The sequence below is a fragment of the Acanthochromis polyacanthus genome, chromosome 8 (assembly GCF_021347895.1).
Source record: "Acanthochromis polyacanthus isolate Apoly-LR-REF ecotype Palm Island chromosome 8, KAUST_Apoly_ChrSc, whole genome shotgun sequence".
NCBI classification, from domain to species: Eukaryota; Metazoa; Chordata; class Actinopteri; family Pomacentridae; genus Acanthochromis; species Acanthochromis polyacanthus.
The window spans coordinates 7,105,964-7,118,723 of record NC_067120.1 but is presented as its reverse complement, the minus strand read 5'-3'; positions in this window follow the sequence as shown (position 1 = coordinate 7,118,723).

Below are 12,760 nucleotides of genomic sequence, written 5' to 3'. Positions count from 1 at the left end.
TGCTTTGGTAGTAACTAATAATGATTTACAGCATTTTAAGCCTTAATGAGATAGAGGTCGCTTAAAATCAAAGAAATATCTAAAAAAATTTTGCATAGGATTCAAATAAGTTTATGTAGCTGTTTGCTGAATTTTTTTCCAGAACATGTTTAGACCACAAGAGGGCTTCAGACACCCGTGTTTCACAGAAGACAGTGACTCTGTTAGCATCTGCACACTAAAGAGATCTTATCATATAAATGTATTGACAAACCAATAAATAATTAGTCTGTGTAATGACAAGTATCTGAGCCTTTATGCTTCTCATGTTCTCCATTCCTACATCAATTCCTATTAAAGTCTTACATATCTTTGCTTTCATTTTCAAATATTTAAGTCTTTAAATTAAGCCATTAAAGTCTGCCTTTTCGAACATAAAAAATACTCAAAGAAGAACAAATAATAACAAATAAGATGAAAAAAATGTAATAGCTTTTCTTTTACCAAATGATTGTTAGTAATAGCCTGTTAGAGATTGGCTGGGATGTGATTAGAAATGGTGAAACTCTTTTTCATTTATTTATTTTTTAGTTTTTTTTAACAAAATGTGAAAGTACAGGAAAGCCAGGTGAACTTAAATACTCTACATTATCTTCTGTAAAAATGATCAAATTAAAACCTATACTGTAAGTTCAGTGCCTCTGAGTGCTTGTGGTTGTGATCATCCTCTATCAGTGGGGGAAAAGGTGTAACTGTATACTGTCGAAAAGAAAGAAAAGAAAAGAAATCAGTTGAAGAAATTGTAGAAAAAAAAAATCTGACACAGTGGAATAACATAAAGTTCAAAAACTGCAAAAACAGTGAAAATAAGAGCAGATATTTGGAGAATAATGACACTTGTAGCTGATTTAAATGCTGTAAAATAGTGTGATTTTGTAATCCCATGCTGTAAAAGAACAATTCACTATTTGTAAAAATAGAGATTTTTGATGTGGACATTTTATACAGTTTTGAACTAATTATTTTGAAGAATGTTGACAGTAAAATAATAAATTTTAGATCACTATGGTCAATTTCTGTAATTTAACAAACCTGGAAAAATCCAAATTGTTCAAAACAATTTAAAAATGTTTAAAAGCATTCTCTCTCTTTTTTTTTTTTTACAGTGTATGAAGTGAAGCAGATCCACGGTTCAAATCCCGGTCTGGGCCTGGGATCTTTCTGCATGGAGTTTGCATGTTCTCCCTGTGCATGCGTGGGTTTTCTCTGGGTACTCCGGCTTCCTCCCACAGTCCAAAAACATGCTGAGGTTAATTGGTTATTCTAAATTGTCCGTAGGTGTGAATGTGATTGTGTGTCTGTATATGTAGCCCTGTGACAGACTGGTGACCTGTCCAGGGTGTCCCCTGTCTTCGCCCGAGTCAGCTGGGATAGACTCCAGCACCCCCCACAACCCTAATGAGGATAAAGCGGTGTATGGAGAATGGACGGATGGACGGATGGATGGATGGATGGATGAAGTGAAGCTGATGATGGCTATCATCAATGACAGAAATCACGCTTTTATTCTCTTTTGTCATTTTTCTGTATTATGAAACAACATACCACTGTCCAACAAAAAGCTACATTTGAGAAAAGGCATTAATAAATCTTTGCCTGAATGAAGCAGCAGTACAGGGCAAATCATTTACCTGCTTTGTCAGATAACATCAGTGTTTTTATTTGAACCAAGAAATGACATGGAGGGAGATTTTAAACGTGTATGACCGAGAAGTTTCGAAGTAGGAAGTGTTAATAGCTTTGATCAGTTTTCTGTCACCATCTCCAAAGCGACGGACTCAGTTGCTTTTCTTTTCTCACCATTAGAAATTACTCTTTAAACGGCCATGTGCACTGCCATTTCATTTTATATTTACTTTCTAGAAATAAGGTGCTCTTTGAAAATCTTCCGTCCTGAGTGCACAGAACATCCCACGGCACTGGATCATAACTGATCATGTGCTCACATATAGTATCCCACTGTGCCATCATTAGTTTTTTTTGTCTTTTCTTATGGAACTGTGCTTTTTGCGGAAATAGCACACCGGATAAAATACATAAAACCAGTAAAATTCAGCCTTGTTTCTGCTTGCTATCAACCACTGCTTAGTCTATACACATGAGAGGAAGTGACAGCGCTGGGGCCCCTCAGGGTAGAATTGTTGTGACCAGACTTTGTGCCTGTCACAGTGTGACATTTACCAGCAGGGCCTGTACTCACAGAAGAAATCAAATGTGATTGTGTAGCATTTGGGATGAGCCACGGATCTAGAAACAAGTATAATAATAGTAATTGTTAATTTACAGTACAAAAGTGCAGCGGAGTTCATTGTGCACTATCGCTGCAGTGTAAAGCGGATCTTTAGTAGCAACAATAAATAAATCACAATAAATAAAGCTGGAAAGAGGATGCTGAGTTTGGTTATTACAAAGCTTTTGATTGCTTTGTCACCCTCTGTGGACGTTTTTGTCGAGGTGATATTTTTAAGACAATGGTAACACCTGCTGCTATCACACAAAGCTATTCTTTACAGCCTCAGCCCACCAGAGAGTCCTCAACTCCAAGATCACACCCCCTCTCAGTGTTTTCTGTCCCATCCTCCCGTTCAGTGGGCAGAGACACACACCTGGCTGTGCAGATGTTATGTGTGCTGGTAAATCTCTGCAGCTCAGTGGTGGTTGTGCACATACACGATTCAGTTCTATTTTATTTATACCAAATCGCAGCATATATCACCTCATTTTACATATTAAGCTCCAAACCTTGTAATATTAAGGGAACAACCCAACAATTTCCCACTGAGCAGCATCTGGCGATAGTGCAACAGGACTCAGGGAGGCTGCCTCGATTGATTGGGGCGAGAAGAGAGAAAAGACCAACAGTGAGAAACAATGAGGAGGTTGATTTTGTTTTGTAACCGCAGATCAGAAACATGCAGTTCCAAAACCAGAGCTGCCGGCAGAAAGGGAGACAGAGAGGGAGAACAGAGAGGAAAAAGCACAAATGACAGGAACGGAGAAGGCAGACAGTTAATGCCATGCAGTAGTGGCATATAAGTGCATGGAGAGAGGAGAGAAGAGGTGCAGCATAAAGAATAATTCATGGTCAACTTGCAGCCATTCATTCACTATAAATTCAATATCTATTCAAATCATGTAAGGCCATCTATACAAAAGTTGAACCAGTTGGACCAGTAAGCGGGACAAAGATCCTCAGCACACCTGTGGAGCTGGAATGACCAGTTGGTCAAGTGTGGTGGGGAATTTGAAAGCACCTCGGAAGTGAAAGATTTTATATGGAAGTTGATGTTTGAGACTGGCAACAGACAATTATACAAATAACCTACAAGAAGTTATTTCTGCTAAAGTTGGAAACACTCGATTTTTGAAGGTCTGTGTAGATTGTCAGTCACCCAGGTCATGGTAATCCGAAGAGCTTTTGGCAAATGGTTGCTTCCTTCTAGTTCTTGAACCATTTATCAGGTACTTGTAATGCCATCTTGAGATCTGGCAACAGAAAGTTTCACCACCATTAAAACCTTGAGTCATCCCTGACGTGGCAGTTTCACAATCATTCACACCTCAAGGCATATTGGTAAATATTTTCTGGGTGACAATATACAGTAAATAGGACTGACCATCAATTAGTTAGAACTGAAAAAGCCTCTTAGATACGAAGTTATGCATCTTCAAGAACCAAAAAGAAAAGTCCAGTTGGCCTCTACTGAATTCTTCAGGAAGGTTGTATGGACTTTTTTCCACAGAACAATATCACATCCATTGATATTTTTGTTGAATATGTTACTGAAAAAAGACATTTTCTTGTGTGGTTGCTCATATATACCACTTTTATCTGTAGAAACCACATCAAAGAGGATCCACTGTTTGCTTTTACTGACTTATCAGACATATTTTTCCTCACAACCAGGGGCTCACCTTCACTGGTCTATCTAAAAACCATTAAAGAAATACGCCATTTTATTGACGCTCAGTCCTGACAGTCTTCAGTTGTGATCTTGGTCATTTTCTTTCCTTGGTTACAATTTGCTTTGTTTCTACAGTCCAAAACAGACTGACAACCGTGAATGTGAAAGAGCTGGCTTCTGTGTCAGCTATGTAATTAAGTTGAATCCTTACCTTCTGCCATGTTGTATGCTCGGATAGTCAAAGCCCTCATGACCATGAATATAAATATGTGGGAAAAACAGTAAATGAATGACTGAAGCTCTGTCTGTAGCTACATTGTCATTCATTGATTAGTCAATTCCTCTGCTTCGATTGGTTAGATGTGGAAATGTGGAAATCTACAAAGTGATGTGTTTGTAATTTAAAGCTCTCTAATCAGTATTTTTACCAGCAGAAAGGCACATTTAGTTGTTTACATTGGTCAGTTGTCTAGCCTCAGTCAAGGTGGTCCGGCCAATGCCTCTGTTGTTCACTTGTCTCACTTGTACAAACACATCGGCACAAAGCAAAGAGAAGAAAAGAATTAACATCCTGAATGTGGACATCATGATAGCCCTAGTCTTTTTCCCCCTCTTGATTGAACAGCGTCTGTGTTGGCCCATCCAATCCAACCGGGGTATTGGTTTTGTGAATGAAGTGGCCAAACTCCCAGATGGCAGTATTGATATGGCTCGGAGGACAGGCCAGTGTTTTCGAGCCATCCTGCCTCTGCATCCTCTTTCATCCATTAAGCCCCTCTCCTCGTAACGCATGGGTAATGGCCTATCTGTACACCATAATCAGATAGACACACACATACCCACTGACTGTAAAAAAAAAAAAGCCATCAAAATAAGACACACAAACAAGCGCACGCACACACATGACGAGCTGCTACATTGACACAGCTGCAGTCATTACTCACAGGGGGAGGTCTTGGGTGGGGGTGGTGTGAAAAATGGCAAACGGAACTACTATATCTCCTCTGAGGTGGCTGCATCAGACGGACCTGCATGCGTAACAAATTCAGCGAAGCCATCGATCCAACTTATGGCAGCCTGAGTTCTCTGTTCACGCTTTCCCCAATTCAAGTGCAATTTACTTTCATCTGCACCGATAAGCAATTTCAATCATGCCTTTTTGTTTGTGTGTGTTTCTTTTTTATTTTGTGTTGTCCTCTGCTGTCACCTTCATTCTAATTCTGTGACGACAGCTAAACCTTTTAGTTACCAACAAAAACAATCCAAAACACCAACTATCACATGCACAGAGACAGACAATGACAGATTTTGTGTGTTGCTAGGATTGTTTTTCCCCCTATGATTTAAACATCAAAAAATATGACGACAAAACAGGATTTATTCAAATTCTGACAGCTAAGGATTTTGTGCCAAAGGCACTCTTACTTTTATCTCTCATAATTTTCATTAGTAATACTATTACACTGCACATGTATCTTCTTCTTTTGGATTTTTACTCTTTGCTGTATGGTAGATTATTTTTACAAAGACCCTGTAGCCTTGAAAGATATTTTGTACTATTAAGATCTGTATATTGGGAGTGTTTAACAATAACTTCATTGTCTGTCCTGCAGCCTAATCACACTGGACCTACACATTCATCTCAAAATGGACCATTACCAAGTTTTATTTTCCACCTGTGAGTGTTTTGAAGCTACAATTTTTGCTTTTCTTACACAGAACAAAGGGATTATTCTCAGTAGAAATCATATCTTGCACATTTCCAACACAAATGATGATAAATTGATATATATATATATATATAATGTGTCAAGAAAATCATTATATTAGCTGTACTTGATTATAATCTCTCCACAACAATGGAAATATCTCCACAGAAGACAGCCCCCATAAGCAACACACTAAATCTTCAGCACCAATCATAAACCTTTTGGCATATGTATTCATGAGTATATTGACAGCTTCTCTTACAAACAAGCAGCAAATCATTAGTTTGACATTTTGTGAAACAGTTAAAGGTATTATTGCAGGTAGCAAGACTTTTCCAGCTCACTTTCTCCTTGTTTTTGTACCAACGATATGTTTGGAAATGTTTTCCAAAAAATCTACTGGGAGTATGTTTCAGTTGTCAACATAAAATTGCAGTTTTAAACTAGTCCTGGGCTTCCCGCACATTAGGATTAGGTATCTGGAAAAAACGTTCATTATGTCTTCTTGTTAGTACACTAGTTGTGAGTTCTTTTGTTCAGACAAATACAGATTAGATAGCAAGGTATTCAACATCTATCTAATCTTTATTTTCTCTGAACAAAAGAACTAAAAGCTAGGTGTCCAGACATTTTGACTAGAAGTACAAGGGCAAATGCTACTAGTAACATTAACAAAGTAAAGGTGTCAGTCTTTTTAAAAGCCCCAGGTAGGAGAGGATTTGGATTCATAGGCTCGGGACCACCACGCCAGGAGGCCTTAATGATGTCTGCCTGACTACAACCAACAACCCCTGGCGTGGTTGTCCTGAACCTCCCTCCCAGCTGCTCTCCTCCTCATCACTCTGCCTGAAGACTTCATACTGGTTCTCTACAACTCTTCTCTCCACATTTCAGTAGGCCAGTGCTAGCCCTAACCCTAACCTTAAACCTAAACCTAAGTCCACTAACTTGAATACGGGACCTTAAAGTTGCATTCCACTTTTTTTGAATACATAGGACAAAACATGGAAAATGAAAATGCACAGCAGAGCACAGGGTAGCTGTCGTAGTGCAAGAATAACACGTCACATGTGACAGATTATGTGTGTATATATTTGTGTGCGTGCGCAATATAAATAACAATGACTTGACTGTTTACATATATGCTATATACTTGACGAGAGTCACAGTTGACTCCAATCTTGCATCAAGATGGCAAAAAGAAAATTCACAAGCAACACTAAAAATGGATTCCTCATTGGGGAGCAAATGGTATTAGCTCCAGCCACAAAAACTGTCCAGCTATCCAGTGTCCCAACACAACAGCTAAAGCAAAAGCAAAAAAACAAAACAAAAACAAAAACAGATTTGAGATTATCTTGTTGAAGTTTCAGCATATCACTGCATACATTCAGCTGACAGATGCCCTTGTTACACCTATCACATCGTTCAGCATGGATTTGTCAGCTTAGATAAACTCTTTATCACAAACTTGTGAGTTTGCTGTCATTGTTTGCTCTCACGATGCAAACATGAAGAGATGGTGAGCACATTACCGTACTGTTACAATCCACACAGATTAGTAGTAAAAACAAACAATGTAATTCTTAAGCAGCTGTTTCCACACTTCTGCAAAACAACTGCACAAACCGCCACGGCTCCGACTGCATCAAGTTTGTACAGTCAGTCATGATGTGTAGATGAGAGTAAACAGCTGATAGACTTAAGAGCAAACAGTTAAAAGTTCAGTACAGGATGTGCGGGATGTACATGATCTTATCATTCATCCATGACCTCGAATCAGTCAACACTGAAATGCAGTACATAGCAGTTGCGTGCATCATTTCCTTACATCCAGCATCTCTAACAAATGGACTCTTGGGTGATTTTAAATGCTTGTCAGGTTTAATTTTTAAAATGAGTGATTATCTAATGCAGCACAATAAAAACTGTGACTGTTTGCCTTAAAGCTGGTACTGAATAAAACATCCACATCTCAATTTGCATGCATGTAAACAGCTTAAACAAGCACAACAAGTAATTGTAACACTACAGGTGAGGTTTTTCTGAGGCTCCAGCTGCTTGATTTCCATCATGAGCTGCAGTTTGCCTGGCCCTCCAGGCTGGGAGATGACAGGGGCCCATTAGAAAAGGTAAATCTAATTTGGAGTCTCTCCAGCCACAAAGCTCTGTGTCACTGCTGGAGGGGAAATGGGTGATGTTACAACATCAGTGTGGCTTCTGTGACCCCTGCACCACCTGGTGACTACTTACCTACGCCCAGATTTATGCCTCTGGATGCTGAGGGAGGACTGACATGAGAAGTGCTGAGTCATAAGATAGAGTTTCTATGGATACATATCTCTATAGTGCATAGTAGCGGATGCTGCTCTCAAAGCAAACATACAAACTGCTTCATATTGACATCAACATCTGGATTTTTTCCATTTCTCCCTGTCGCCTGTAAGCAGGAAATAAACTTATTTGTGCTATTTGTGACCAGCATGTTCTTAGAACACTTATAGTGATTGATGGAATCACTGTTGAATGACTAATGACTCCTTGTGATTTTTTATCCTGCTGGGCATATCCAACATGACACACACAACAGATATGTGGATGCATCCGGACCACAATCAGACTTATCAGATATGACATTTTAAAAAACCACAGGCTGCTCGAGAAACAAAGACCAAGCAAGAACAAGCACAACATGTGTAGCCTGAAGCACTGATAATGTGTGGTAGAGAATTTTCAACAAGTAGTTTAAAAGGTTAAAGCCACCACTTCCCTTTTAATTGCTCTTGAAATGAACCAGTTGGAAACTGTCATTTTAAATTCATGTTTTTGTGCCTTCTTCAGCATCCTTGTTTCTATATCACCATAACGTCTGTACCTGTTCCTTTTCTGAATAGACTAGGAATGATTTGTTTTAATCAGGCACAAACAAACAAAAGTCTTTGAGCTTGATTTAGAAATCTTCAATCAACCATTCCCATTCAGTCATAATTGGAACACATTAAATTGCATCTACGTGTGAATATTTGTACCTTTGGAAGAACAGGAAAACATTGAGGGCACTAGCCTGGAAGACTGTAAACCAGACGGCTTTTAAACATGAATGGGGAGACTCTAGTTTGTGGTGAATCACAACAGGGTCACAGCAGCCTGCTGGTGATGCTGTGGTCGTGTCACAGCCACAGCTGTAGTTAGCAGCCACCTTGGCACCGGCATGATGACGGCAGTCGACACGGACCATTGAGCATCAGTCCCTCAGCCACTCGCCCACCCGAGGAACACTTTCTGCCACCGCTGTCATTACACATGTAGACGGAGGAGCACTTTGTGTAATTACTCATTCCACTTGGCAGCTGTATTTTGACATGCAAAAACAATCACAGTCATCGCCAGTCACAGATGCTCTGTTAAGAAAAGACGGATGGGAGATGTGGGGAGGTTACTTTAGGGTCCCTTAAATCTCTTTTGAATAACAAAATGATAAATGATGCAACATATGAAAATTATCACATTTCTCAGCAGCGCTATTTTTGACCTAATATGATCACTGTAAATATGACACTTTTTTTGGTTTTATGAACACCATCCAGCTGAGTATGAGTGACTAAAAACCTTCAGAGTAAGATGAACACCCTTCTTAAATAACTTATTTTACTGCTTAGTGGGAGGATGATGCTGTTAAGAATATTGTCTAACATGTCAGTCTAAAACTTAAACAGGGATCAAGTTGGGTTTTGGTGACTTTGATGACTGGCAGGCCTATCTTATCCTATAATATCAGTTACCTCTCAAACCTGGTGTGGAGACATCTGCATCAATTCTATACCAAATCTGCATAATATTAATATAGCACTTCCAGGAGCATTGTTTGTATTTTATGGAGCATGGCTCTGTTGGCAAAGAAACATTTCGTACCAATGGTTTCACACTATTCCACAAATCAAATCATCTTTTCCAGTTGACTTTGCAATTTGCTATTTCCTAGGGAATTTAAAATAAGATCTTTAATTTTTACTTTCAGACCACACTTCAGAAGTGTTGTAAAGAGAGGTGTAGGTAGCCTACTGAAGCATGAGGACAGACAAATAATAATAAAAAAGTTTTGGAAAATAGGAAGAAAACTTTCACAAACTGCATTCAACAATTCACAATGCTGCATTATCTGAACAAGCCATGACCTGCTTCTGTCCAGTACACACCTACATATAGAGAAAAGAGGTTTGACTTTCCAGTTTAAACTGGCCAATCAGGTCACATCTGCTATCCAATCAAATTTTAGATCCCACTTCCTACTCAGTGAACCTATAACAGAGCTGCTCTGGAGGCGTGGCCCCTCTTTAACCTCCAGTACAAGATGGTCTCTGCAAGGAAGAAACTCAGGTGATGTCTTCCATATTAAACAGTTTAACTAGATAATTAACCTTAACTGTAAAAAAGTGTTTTTTCTCTGAGGCCAGTGGACTAAATAAATGAAACAGAAAAACAACATGGTGTGTGGTTCATGTCCACCTCTCTACAGAAAAGGTCTGCATGTGGTCAGATAGAGAGCTAATGCCTCCTAACAAGAACTTACATAACTTTGAGCCGAAGAATTGACCAAAGTGTAGCTAACTTATATTTATAGGCAGCAGAGGAACCTAAAGGGCAGACAGTGACCAGCAGGCGTTGGTAACATAGCAAGATGCATCTCAGTAAATCATCAAAGCAAACTTCAATCATGTTATCATGAATGGAAACAATGCAGTTGTCATATTGTTCAAATAATCAGTTTTATATTTCATGAAAATAGAAATTCTTCCAGCTTGTCTTTGGACCTTTAAGCTAAGCATGTTATTTTTTGTTGTTGTTGAGGATCAATGAATGTAAACACAATAATTTAACCAGTTACATTATTTAACAGCAAATAAACCACTAGTGATATTCCTGACTTGCAAAGCTAATAAGGGATGTATTGGTTTTCCTTTTCATGCATACATGTGCAAGCAGATAAACACATCGAAGGCTGCATTAGAACTTGATCTTCATCACAAGAGACAATCAATCCCTCTTTTCAGATGTCATACTGATTTCTCAAGCATCACAGTTGTGAAGCCCCTTTCTCCATCTTGAATGAACTTTGTGCTGACCAGACAGAGCAGCCATAAAGCATTTTGATGCATACAGTATGTAACAGATAAATTTAATGAGGATTGGCACTGGGGCGAGTTACACAGGAAGCACTTCTAACTGATAGGCTCATCTTGAGGCTGTTTGCCCAACATTATTGCAATTAATAGGACATTTATTTTGTGTTTTCTCCTCTCTTCATCAACTGGATGAGTCTAATGACCGCTACAAAGGTGACTGGCATTGTTCAGCAGGGAGAGAGAGGAAAGAAATGTGGAGGATGATGAATAATAGCCCAGCTGGCCGTGTTAGCGGCAATTAGCCCGTCTGAAGTCCCACAATTATGCAGGGAAAAGCTGACACGCACAAAGCCACAATGCTGCAGCTGAATCAATACATAATTGTAATAATTATCATCCTGGTGTCATTTGTGGACATGTCCGACACTTCCAGAAAAGAAGATGGAATTGGATAAACACAGAGGGATGAATGGCAGAGATGTATTGCCTCTTCAAGTGCAGCGTTTCCAACAAAAGGTAGCCTGGGTGCCTCAAATGAGCAATGACGGGGTTCAGCTCAGAGGGGGCTATGAGTCAGTCGCTCTAAACGATGCCAGAGTGGACTTTCTCTGCTGCTGGGCTACTCTACGCTGCATGTCACGGTCTGCTAAACCTTCAAATCAGACAAAGATAGTTATTGTACTTTGACAATGTTCAGAACTCTGTCATCCGCTCAGGGGTGCGTCTTATTTATAAGTAAGTCCATGTATGCCACAATTGTATTTTAATTAAATTTTACAGTAATATATTTGTGATTTTCATTTATTTTGATTTAAAAGGAGCCCACACCTGGTAGTTATGTTACTGTTGCGCTAACATCAACATCAACAGAAGGTGTCTGAAATGTGCATTAATTGGCACACATGCAGGTTTTATTAACCTAAATTTAACTGGACTTACTAGGAAAATAAAATCAATGTCATGACTGTAAAAACAGAAAAGAACAGCAGCTCCTGGCCCTTCAATTTTACATAACATCGAGAAATCTCAACCTCAGTCCAATGCTGCTAAAATGAAGAGTGAAGTTCAAACATTATGTTGGAGCATATTTAGGATTATTTAAAAACTTGGATTTAGTTTATATGATCTAAAATAATACCATCCACATGCCAAATAGGGTATGTATTCCATAGTTATATTGGCTCAGTCAAACAATAAGCTGATTAATCTATCAACAGAGAAGTATACTACCACTAGTTTGATAAGCCAATAAACCCTTGATTTGCATTTCAAGCAGAAATACAGATATTATGTTGCTTCCACCCTCTTAAATGTGAGTATTTGCTGCATTTGTATTACTCATGGCCCACAGTTGGAACCAAATTAACGCATGTCACCTTGACACCTGGGATCTGAAATACACTTTTGTGATTTCTTTTTTTAAACATTTGTAGACCAAATAATTCATCATTCCATTAGTAATTGATGATACAATTTGATAAAACACGTATTTAAAGGCATTAGAGGAGATTTAATTTCCTACGACTTTGAACGTAGCATGCACATGCGCACATACAACCTCTCTCCCCCCCCCCTAACCTCCCCCCTCTTAACATTTACGGAGAAACGCCCCCCTCCAGAAACTTGCGTAGGACTCGTGAAGTTGTCTTTTCCGGCTGGGTCCCCCTGGATCTTTATCTGCCATTATGTAAAAAAAAGATGAGCAAAACAAGTCGCCAGCTAACTACGAAGCTATACCAAAGCAACACATACAGAAAGCACGTAAGTCCAAGGCGTACGTAATCTACGTAACTAGGCCTGAGCCGGAAGATTTTTGATTGACAGGAAAGGGAGCAAACCAAACACCTCGGTCCGAGCGCATTGATTGGCTGATGTTTTTCAGGTCCTGCCATGTCCACAGTTTTTTTTTTAATTTTTTATTCTTTTAGAGACCATGCATACAAGTCCACTAAAGGTCAGTATATTCATTTTATGTGAATCAGAC